The sequence below is a fragment of the Lepidochelys olivacea genome (assembly GCF_965140295.1).
Source record: "Lepidochelys olivacea isolate rLepOli2 genome assembly, chromosome: 3".
NCBI classification, from domain to species: Eukaryota; Metazoa; Chordata; order Testudines; family Cheloniidae; genus Lepidochelys; species Lepidochelys olivacea.
The window spans coordinates 185,554,455-185,563,473 of record NC_140413.1 but is presented as its reverse complement, the minus strand read 5'-3'; the positions used below and the strand labels follow the sequence as shown (position 1 = coordinate 185,563,473).

Here is a 9,019-nt window from a genome sequence, read left to right as displayed (position 1 = left end):
GGGCTCGTAAAAAGTACAAAGAAAGGACAACTCAGCCCTAATCAAGGCTGGGCACAAACTTCTCATGGAATCTTCATTTTCAAGCTGTTCGGATCCTGTCCTGAGCTTTTGGGCTTGATCGGTTGGAGAAAATTAGAAAGAAAGGGAAGGGAATTATTAATGAATGCTTATGACAAATTTCTCATGGAATCGTCATCTTACAGCCCTTGAGAGTCTGTCCTCATCGTTAAGAAGAAGAGATCGGCTGGTGAGAATTACAAAGAAAGCAAAACTCTTTTCTCATGCTCAAATGTGTCATGCAGCCTTCATCTTAAAGCCATCATACTACTATCCTGATTCTTCGGCATAGAAAGCTGCAAAGAAAGAGAACCTGATTACTCATCATTGCTGGAGGAAAAGTTATCTGTGACTATTCATTTAAAAGGCGTTATGAGAGGGTCCTGAAGAGATGGGCTTTATCGGGCAGTGAAAGTGCTAAAGCAAGAGAAAGTCAGTAGTGATCAGTGCTTTGTGAAATTTCTCACGGAATCCAAGTCTTCAAGCCATTATGAGTCTATCCAGATCATCTGGAAGGGAGCGCATGGTGACATTGAAAAGAAAGCGAAACTCATTACTGATCGGTGCTTGTGACACATTTCTTATGGAATCTTCCACTTCAGACAGTTTGGAGTCTGGCCTCATTTGGAAGGCTCGCTCCGTGCAGATGAATAACAAAGCAAAACGCTTCGCTCACCATAGCGGGGGATACATTTGTCGCGGAATCTTCACATTACAGCTTTTAGGATCCTGTCCTAAAGAAAGGTTAAACTCATTCTTGACCACTAGGGGTTTGGCAAATACTTCTGAAAGCCTCCTTTTTTAAAGCATTTAGGAGTCTGTCCTTACTGTCATTTGCAGTAGAGCGGTTAGGGAAAATTAGAACTAGAGAGAACGTCATTAACGAACAGCACTTGAGACAAACGTTGTCACGGACTCGTCATCTAAAAGCCCCTAGGTTTCCCTTGGTCATTTGGAAGAGAGGGCATCATGAACGTTACAAACAAAACAAAACTCGTTAGTGATCCCCGCGGGTGACTCGTTTCTCGGAGCATTTTCATTTTAAAAGAGTTAGGATACGGTCCTGAGCATTAGGGAAAGATCGGTTCCGTGGAACTTACAAAGAAAGAGAAAATCATTAGTGACCCGTGCTTGTGACAAATTGTCATGGACTCTTCCTATGAGCGCCATTGGGCTACTAGCCTGATTATTTAGAAGTGGTCGGTCCTCGAACTAGATGAAGCAAGCAAAACTCTTTACTGCTCTGCCAAATGGCAAGCAGTGCATCCGAACGGCATTTGGAGAATGATTCCAGGAGAAATTGGTGGCTAGCAGTGATGTGAAGTGAATGTCTCATGTTTAGCAATTTTCAGGAAGGGTCTCTGCCAAATACCAGCAATGCCTCCGATTTGCACTTGGAGGTCGATTGTAGGACAAAGCCGTCCCTAGCAGGGACATGGAATGCTTTTCTACATGAATAATATTGTTCAGGAATGGATAGCTGCCAAATGCCCAGCAGCGTATCCGACTGGCTCTTGGAGGACGATGCCAGGGCATATTCGTGTCTAGCTGTGACCTGGACTGAATATTTCATTTTTAGGAATTGTCCTGGCTGGATCTCTGGAAATGGTAAGCAGTGCATCGTAACGACATTTGGAGGACGATTCCATGAGAAATTCCTGCCAAGCAGTGATCTGGACTGAATAGCTCATGTTTAGCAACGTTCATGAAGGGTTCGCGGCCAACTTCCCAGCACTGCATCCGAACGGCATTTGGAGGACGATTCCAGGAGAAATTAGTCCTAGCTGAGATCCAGAACGATTGTCTCATCTTTAGCTATTTTCACGAACGGATCTCTGCCAAATGGCCCGTGGTGCACCCGAAAGCCATTTGGAGTACGATTCCAGAAGAAATATGTGCCAAGTAGGGATCTGGCGTGAATGGCTCATGTTTAGCAATTGTCATGAATGGATCTCTCCCAAATGCGCAGCAAGGCGTCCGAGTTGCCTTGGGCAAAGTCATCCCTAGCCAGGGACATGGAATGCTTTTCGACATGATATTTTCACGAACGGATCGCTGCCAAATGACCTGCAGGGCTTCCGAATGACATTTGGGGGACGATTCCTGGAGACATTGGTGCCAAGCTTTGATCTGGAATGTTTCATCTTGAGCTATTTTCACGAACGGATCTCTGCCAAATGACCAGCAGAGCCTCCGAATGACATTTGGAGGATGATTGCAGGAGAAATTTGCACCTAGCTGTGATCTGGAATGCATTTTTCATTTGTAGCAATTTTCTAAAAAGGGCTCTCTGCCAGGTAGCCGGCAGTGCATCCCGATGACTTCTTGAGGAAGATTCCCGAGAATTTCGTCCCTAGCAGTAACCTGGAAGGAATGTCAAATGAACAGCCTTTCTCAATAACGGTAATGCCAGGGGCTTTCATCCGAATGCATTTTGAAAGATGATTTGAGGAGCAATGAGTAGCTAGCTGTGGTCTGGAGTGAATGTCTCAAGCCTAGGACTTGTCATGAACGGATCTCTGCCAAATCACCAGCGGTGCATCGTGATGGCATTTAGAGAACGATCGCTGGAGACATTCGTGCCTTGCTGTTATCTGGAACTAATGTCTCATGGAGAGCATTTTTCAAGCAGGGATCTCTCCCAAATGGCCAGCAGTGCATCGGAATTACATTTGGAGGCTGATTGCAGGAGAAATTTGCTAATTTTGGGGAGAGTTAGGCTTGCAAAAGGTAGGGCTCCCCGCCAATTGGGTTAAAGTTCCTCTGAGTAGGTCAGTTGGAGTTAGGGATAGGCGTTAGGGCTCCTTAGCCCACTTGGCGTCAGCGTTAGGGTTTCCCTAGCTAGGCCCTTTGGACTAAGGGGTAGGGTTCCCATTGCTAGACCAAGGGGAGTTGGGTTATGGTTCCTATGGGTGAGCCACGCTGAAATAGGCTTGCTCTGGGAAGGGATTCCCACCCTAGCATTGGGATTCTTACGGGTAGGCCACTTGGCGTTAGGGTTAGGGTTCTATGCATAGGCCAGTTGAAGTAAGGGTTCCAATGGTTAGGCCAGCTCAGTTTAGGCATAGAGGTCCTGCAGATGGGTGGATTGCCTTAGGGTGGCTATGGGTAAGGCCCGAACCCTAGCATTAGGGTTCCCACGGGAAGGCCACTTGCACGGAGGCTTACGTTTCCTGTGGTCGAGGAAACACTAGGATCGGGATTCCTACCCGTATGAACCCTAACCCTAGCGCTGAGAACACTAACCTAGGGCTGGGAGCTCCGCCTTTCCCTAACTCTAACTGCATGTGGCCTGCACACAGGAACCACACTTGGTCAGGAATAACCCTGAGGACGTGGCGTCCTACCCACAGCTTAACCCCAACTGTCTTGTGCCACTAGACGACGTGGGCTCGTAAAAAGTACAAAGAAAGGACAACTCAGCCCTAATCAAGGCTGGGCACAAACTTCTCATGGAATCTTCATTTTCAAGCTGTTCGGATCCTGTCCTGAGCTTTTGGGCTTGATCGGTTGGAGAAAATTAGAAACAAAGGGAAGGGAATTATTAATGAATGCTTATGACAATGGGGTCAGAAAAAAGGGAATTTACCTGACCACGCAACGTGCGATCGGCGCGTGCATTGCCCTCAGTGAGTGGCCCAGGCAGAGGGGTATGACTGCGAATATGAGCAACAAAGTAAGGGAAATGACGAGTGGCAAGAAGATGCTGTAAAGACAAAAACAGGTGAAGGAGGTCTGCATCAACCTGAGGGGTAATGAGGGCAAGGGGTAAATGATCAATTACCTGATAAACATAATGGGTATCCACAATTAAATTAAAGGGACAATCAGCAAAAAGTTGAAAAGCCAAAATAACAGCAGCCAATTCTGAACGCTGTGCAGAACGCTGAGGCAGTGTAAAACGAGAATGCCAACGAGGGGGGTCACCCAACTGATAAGTGACTACACCTCGGTGGGGAGAGCCATCAGATGTTAATATCGAGGGTGGTGTCTAACTTTGTAAGTAAATCACGGCCCCAAATATTGAGGTGGACAGGGAGCACAAAAGGGCGGATTGTAGCAAGGGCACGGCCTCCTGGTTTAGAGACCGTGACCCAAGACAAACTTTGGCGCCCGGGTTTGCTACCCCCAATCCCCCACAACTCTTTAGAAGGAACCGTAGGCCAACTAACCGGCCACTCCAGATCAGGAATCACTGTAACATCAGCTCCAGTGTCCACCAGCCCTGTAAAAGGAACATCATTTAAGAGAAGTGTTAAATGAGGTTTCGAGGGGCGGACTGACATTGTCAGAGCAACAAGTGGAGAAGACGCGCTGTGAGACGGCGAGTGAGACAACGTAGATCCAAAGCCTCCTCCGCCCCGAGTTCGATCCTCGGCAGCTGGCACCTGATAGGGGACTAAAATCAATTGTGCAATTGACCGTCCACGCGGGAGCGACTGTGGAAGATGAGTCCACACCTGAACCTTAATAATGCCAGTGTAATCAGCATCAATGACCCCTGGAATGACAAAAAAGCCCTGTTTCCCAGCATGTGAGCGAGGGAGAACAAGACCTACAAAGCCGGCAGGGAGAGGTCCCATCACCTGTGTAGGTATGGCACAGACCTCCCCTGGCAGCCGAAAGTCAGTGTCCTCCTGCAATCTGTTGGTAAAATCCAAAAAGGACTCTAAGGCACCCTGACGGATACTGACAAAGCTTTTGGTAGGCTTGCCTGAATCCGGGACCTTCTTGAAAGCATGCTGGGCACAGGTGGAAATAATGGGGAAGACGGCCTGAGGGAGTTGAGACTGTATCTCAATAGTAGCAAACTGGCCCTCCCCTGCCAAATGCTCATAAATGATACCTTGCTCTCTATATACCTGGGCTTGGCGTTCTGCCATCTGCCGATACTCACTAAGCCAAATAACATACTGACTGGGTGACAACATCATGCGCAGCAGCGTTTTCCAATCCTCAGGGATTAGGGAGTACCCAGCACCCATCCCTTCAATAAGACCACGCACAAAGGTGCTAGTCAGGCCAAATTCACGAATTGCTTTCTTTACCTCTCTAACCACCGAGTATGGCAGAGTGGTCCAGGTGCCCACGGGGTTGCCCTGGTCATCATTCTGCCAGATCACCGGGCAAACGGAGACCAGATCAGCCAGCTCCTCTGCTGTAAGATCTGATCGAGCTTTCGCTGCGTGAACCATTTGTTGCACCAGCGAAAGCTTCTGAGCAGATGCAGATGACTCTCCGGGGGGCCCTATGGGGGGAGGGTGATCACACACCGGCTCCGGTGGGGAAGGCCAGGGAGGCGGTGGTAATAGAGGCACTGGGGACGAAGCAGGGGGAGGGATGGCTGCAGGAGCGGACGGGGGTGGCAGGATCGGCAGCTCCTCTGTTGGTGCTGGAGAGGGCCTTTTCAAGGCGACACGCTGTGTCGCATCGCCAGGAGGGGGGATGGCTGCAGGGGCGGACGGGGGCGGCGAGAGCACCAGCCTCGCGAGGGAGGGTCTGTCCGAGGCGACACGCTGTACCACGTCGCGGCAGAGGTGCCAGGCATGTGCAATGTCTGGCCCAATCGCTCCCAGTCCGCTAACTTAAAGCTTCCAGCTTCAGGATACCACGGGCACTTGGCACGCACCTCCTGTAGCAGGAGAGTGAGTTCTCGAGCCGGGCAGTTATGCTGAGCCTTACGCAGCAAATACTGCAGCTCATTGCGGTGTTGCACTTGCAAAGCAGAGAGGGAGCTTCCCATACTTACCACAATGAAAAATACTCACCGGGATCCACGAAGTGGATGAGTGACGCGTCTGAAACCCTTGCCGGGCGAGGTGAGTGCTGAGGGCCCCACGTTTGGGCGCCAGTTGTTGCGGTTCAGTGATGAGACAGAACACAGCTTTATGCAAGCAAACAGGCTGGTCAGCGGAGATGGGCTGTTCTGCCCCCCCTGCCTTCCACCTTCTCCTTTTATTATATTTCTCCCCCTAAGCATTACACACTGCTACACAAAGGAATGTATGACGTTGATTCATATGCTTAGTTACCATCCTCTATCTACTACAATCCTGGTTCTCAGGCCTTGAGCCCAGGCTAAAGAAACCTCCCACAGTTGCTGTCCAAACAATCAAGTTCTCAGGGTTCATATCTAGCCCTTGTCCTTGGATAGAGCAATGTGTGCATTGCTCCTAGGAAACAGTCAGGGTGTGCCCCGCCTGCTTCCAGGTGGAATAGCTAGACATTAACCCTTCATCTCCCCTTTTTTTGTTTATTGAAGTTGGCCATCTCATGGTAGCCGCCAATTTGTTTTGTCATGCTATTTAACTCCCAGACAGACAAGGACATAACCTGGGGAGCTTTCCAGGGCAAAATTTTACAAAGTCTTAACAAGGAAGGAATACATTGTACACAGCAACAACAAAAAATAAGCCCAATGATTACAAACACAAAATAACCAAAAACTTAACATCTGCAATATAATCATCTAAAAGGGGTACACTTCTTTTACTACAATTGTAACCAGCAAAAGGCAATATAAGTATCATTCTACTAAGACAGCAAAGGGTGCCATCACTTAAATTTGCAGGAATATTATTAAGGGTACATGAACCACAAGTAAAAACCCATCCTGATGGTAGGATGATATGGCCATAATTATATGAAACATTAACAGCATGGGAACAATTTAAAAGGGATTGAGAAATTTTTTGACAGCCCAATGGCACCTTTGTACTAGTGCAGTTAACTACACGCGCACAGGTGACATTGTGAGCCCCGGCCGGGTACGGTGTGTGAAGGAATATAGCCGTGCGAGGCAGAATATAGTTGGCCGGGCCCCAATTAGCCATGCTAGAGTACTGGGAGAAAAGATTAGCATAAGCAAAGAGCAGTATCTTATTCTCCTTCGGACTTGTAACGGGGGAGGCGCTTCTGAGCCAACCCCTACAGAAAATAACAGGCACAAAAGGCACACAATCATCACAGAATTAGCAGTGATTTGGGCGAGAATCGCCACAAACAAAGTCTTAGGAGTTTCTGGCTGCTGAATCTGCTGCCAGTTTTCGTTGAGCCGTGGCAACCAATGCTTTTACTGCTCCCCATGTCACGGGCTGGCTTGGGACGCTACGCCTCCTCCGTTTCCGTCCCGCTGTTGTCGACTCGGGGGGCAATGCGGTCTCCTCCAAGGTCAGCTGAAACTCTGGTATGGGATTCGACAGCCCCTGGTGCCATGCCATGTTGTTTAAGTGCTGGTCGCACGCACCGGGCTGGAACCCACAACGGTCCTGCAGGGAGAGACACAGCAGCATATCCCTGACCCCAAGTGATTAGAGGTGCTGGGCCCAGCCACTGTGGATCAGGCAGCTGACGGTAAAAGACACGCGGTCTTTCCAGTACCTCAGATTTGTGAAAATGCCGATCCGCAGGGGTCTGCTGATCTGCATTCAGTGTTAAATTATTTAAAGTAAACAAGAGGATATACATTTGTTGTTGAATGTCTGCTAAGGTTCGGAGACGCAGCTCCCCTTGTTTTAATTGTTTATCTAGCAAGGTTTTGAGTGTGCGATTGGCACGTTCAACAATGGCTTGACCCGTGGAATTATAAGGGATTCCGTGTTTAAGACGGACGTCCCAGCGGGCACAAAAGGTGGAGAGGGCTGCAGAGCAGTAGGCTGGGGCATTATCTGTTTTAATTTGGCAAGGGCGACCCATAACAGAAAAGCAGGCCAGCAAATGGTGAATAACTTTGTTAGTGGCTTCCCCACGCTGTGGGGTTGCCCAAAGGAAGCCTGAATAAGTATCAACGGAAACATGTAAAAATGAATAGGGGCGGAATTGTGGTACATGAGTAACATCCATTTGCCACAGCTGATTTGCTGCGGTACCTCGGGGGTTAACGGCATAAGAAAAAGTAGGAGCAGCAGCAGCACAGTGGGGGCAGGAACGAACAATGGAACGTGCATGATCAGCAGGAATGTGAAACTGCCGGGCCAAAACAGAGGCAGACTGATGAAAAAAGGCATGGCTTTCAATGGGGTCAGAAAAAAGGGAATTTACCTGACCACGCAACGTGCGATCGGCGCGTGCATTGCCCTCAGTGAGTGGCCCAGGCAGAGGGGTATGACTGCGAATATGAGCAACAAAGTAAGGGAAATGACGAGTGGCAAGAAGATGCTGTAAAGACAAAAACAGGTGAAGGAGGTCTGCATCAACCTGAGGGGTAATGAGGGCAAGGGGTAAATGATCAATTACCTGATAAACATAATGGGTATCCACAATTAAATTAAAGGGACAATCAGCAAAAAGTTGAAAAGCCAAAATAACAGCAGCCAATTCTGAACGCTGTGCAGAACGCTGAGGCAGTGTAAAATGAGAATGCCAACGAGGGGGGTCACCCAACTGATAAGTGACTACACCTCGGTGGGGAGAGCCATCAGATGTTAATATCGAGGGTGGTGTCTAACTTTGTAAGTAAATCACGGCCCCAAATATTGAGGTGGACAGGGAGCACAAAAGGGCGGATTGTAGCAAGGGCACGGCCTCCTGGTTTAGAGACCGTGACCCAAGACAAACTTTGGCGCCCGGGTTTGCTACCCCCAATCCCCCACAACTCTTTAGAAGGAACCGTAGGCCAACTAACCGGCCACTCCAGATCAGGAATCACTGTAACATCAGCTCCAGTGTCCACCAGCCCTGTAAAAGGAACATCATTTAAGAGAAGTGTTAAATGAGGTTTCGAGGGGCGGACTGACATTGTCAGAGCAACAAGTGGAGAAGACGCGCTGTGAGACGGCGAGTGAGACAACGTAGATCCAAAGCCTCCTCCGCCCCGAGTTCGATCCTCGGCAGCTGGCACCTGATAGGGGACTAAAATCAATTGTGCAATTGACCGTCCACGCGGGAGCGACTGTGGAAGATGAGTCCACACCTGAACCTTAATAATGCCAGTGTAATCAGCATCAATGACCCCTGGAATGAC

The 9,019-nt window shown here is 48.9% G+C and overlaps 1 long non-coding RNA gene across 5 annotated transcripts; it reads right to left on the bottom strand.

Moving 5' to 3' along the window:
* Nucleotides 1-3,621: 3,621 nt before the first annotated feature.
* On the bottom strand, nt 3,622-8,674 carry LOC311518093. 5 transcript variants are annotated; one of them, XR_014710889.1, is made up of 4 exons: nt 8,098-8,674; nt 5,826-7,325; nt 4,342-4,456; nt 3,629-3,763 (listed from the first exon to the last, which is right to left on the bottom strand). It is a non-coding gene; the product is annotated as an uncharacterized lncRNA (long non-coding RNA). The 5 variants fall into 5 exon arrangements; XR_014710890.1 differs by having other exon boundaries at nt 4,342-4,445; XR_014710891.1 differs by lacking the exon at nt 4,342-4,456 and adding an exon at nt 4,230-4,282.
* Between the last annotated feature and the right edge of the window lie 345 nt (nt 8,675-9,019).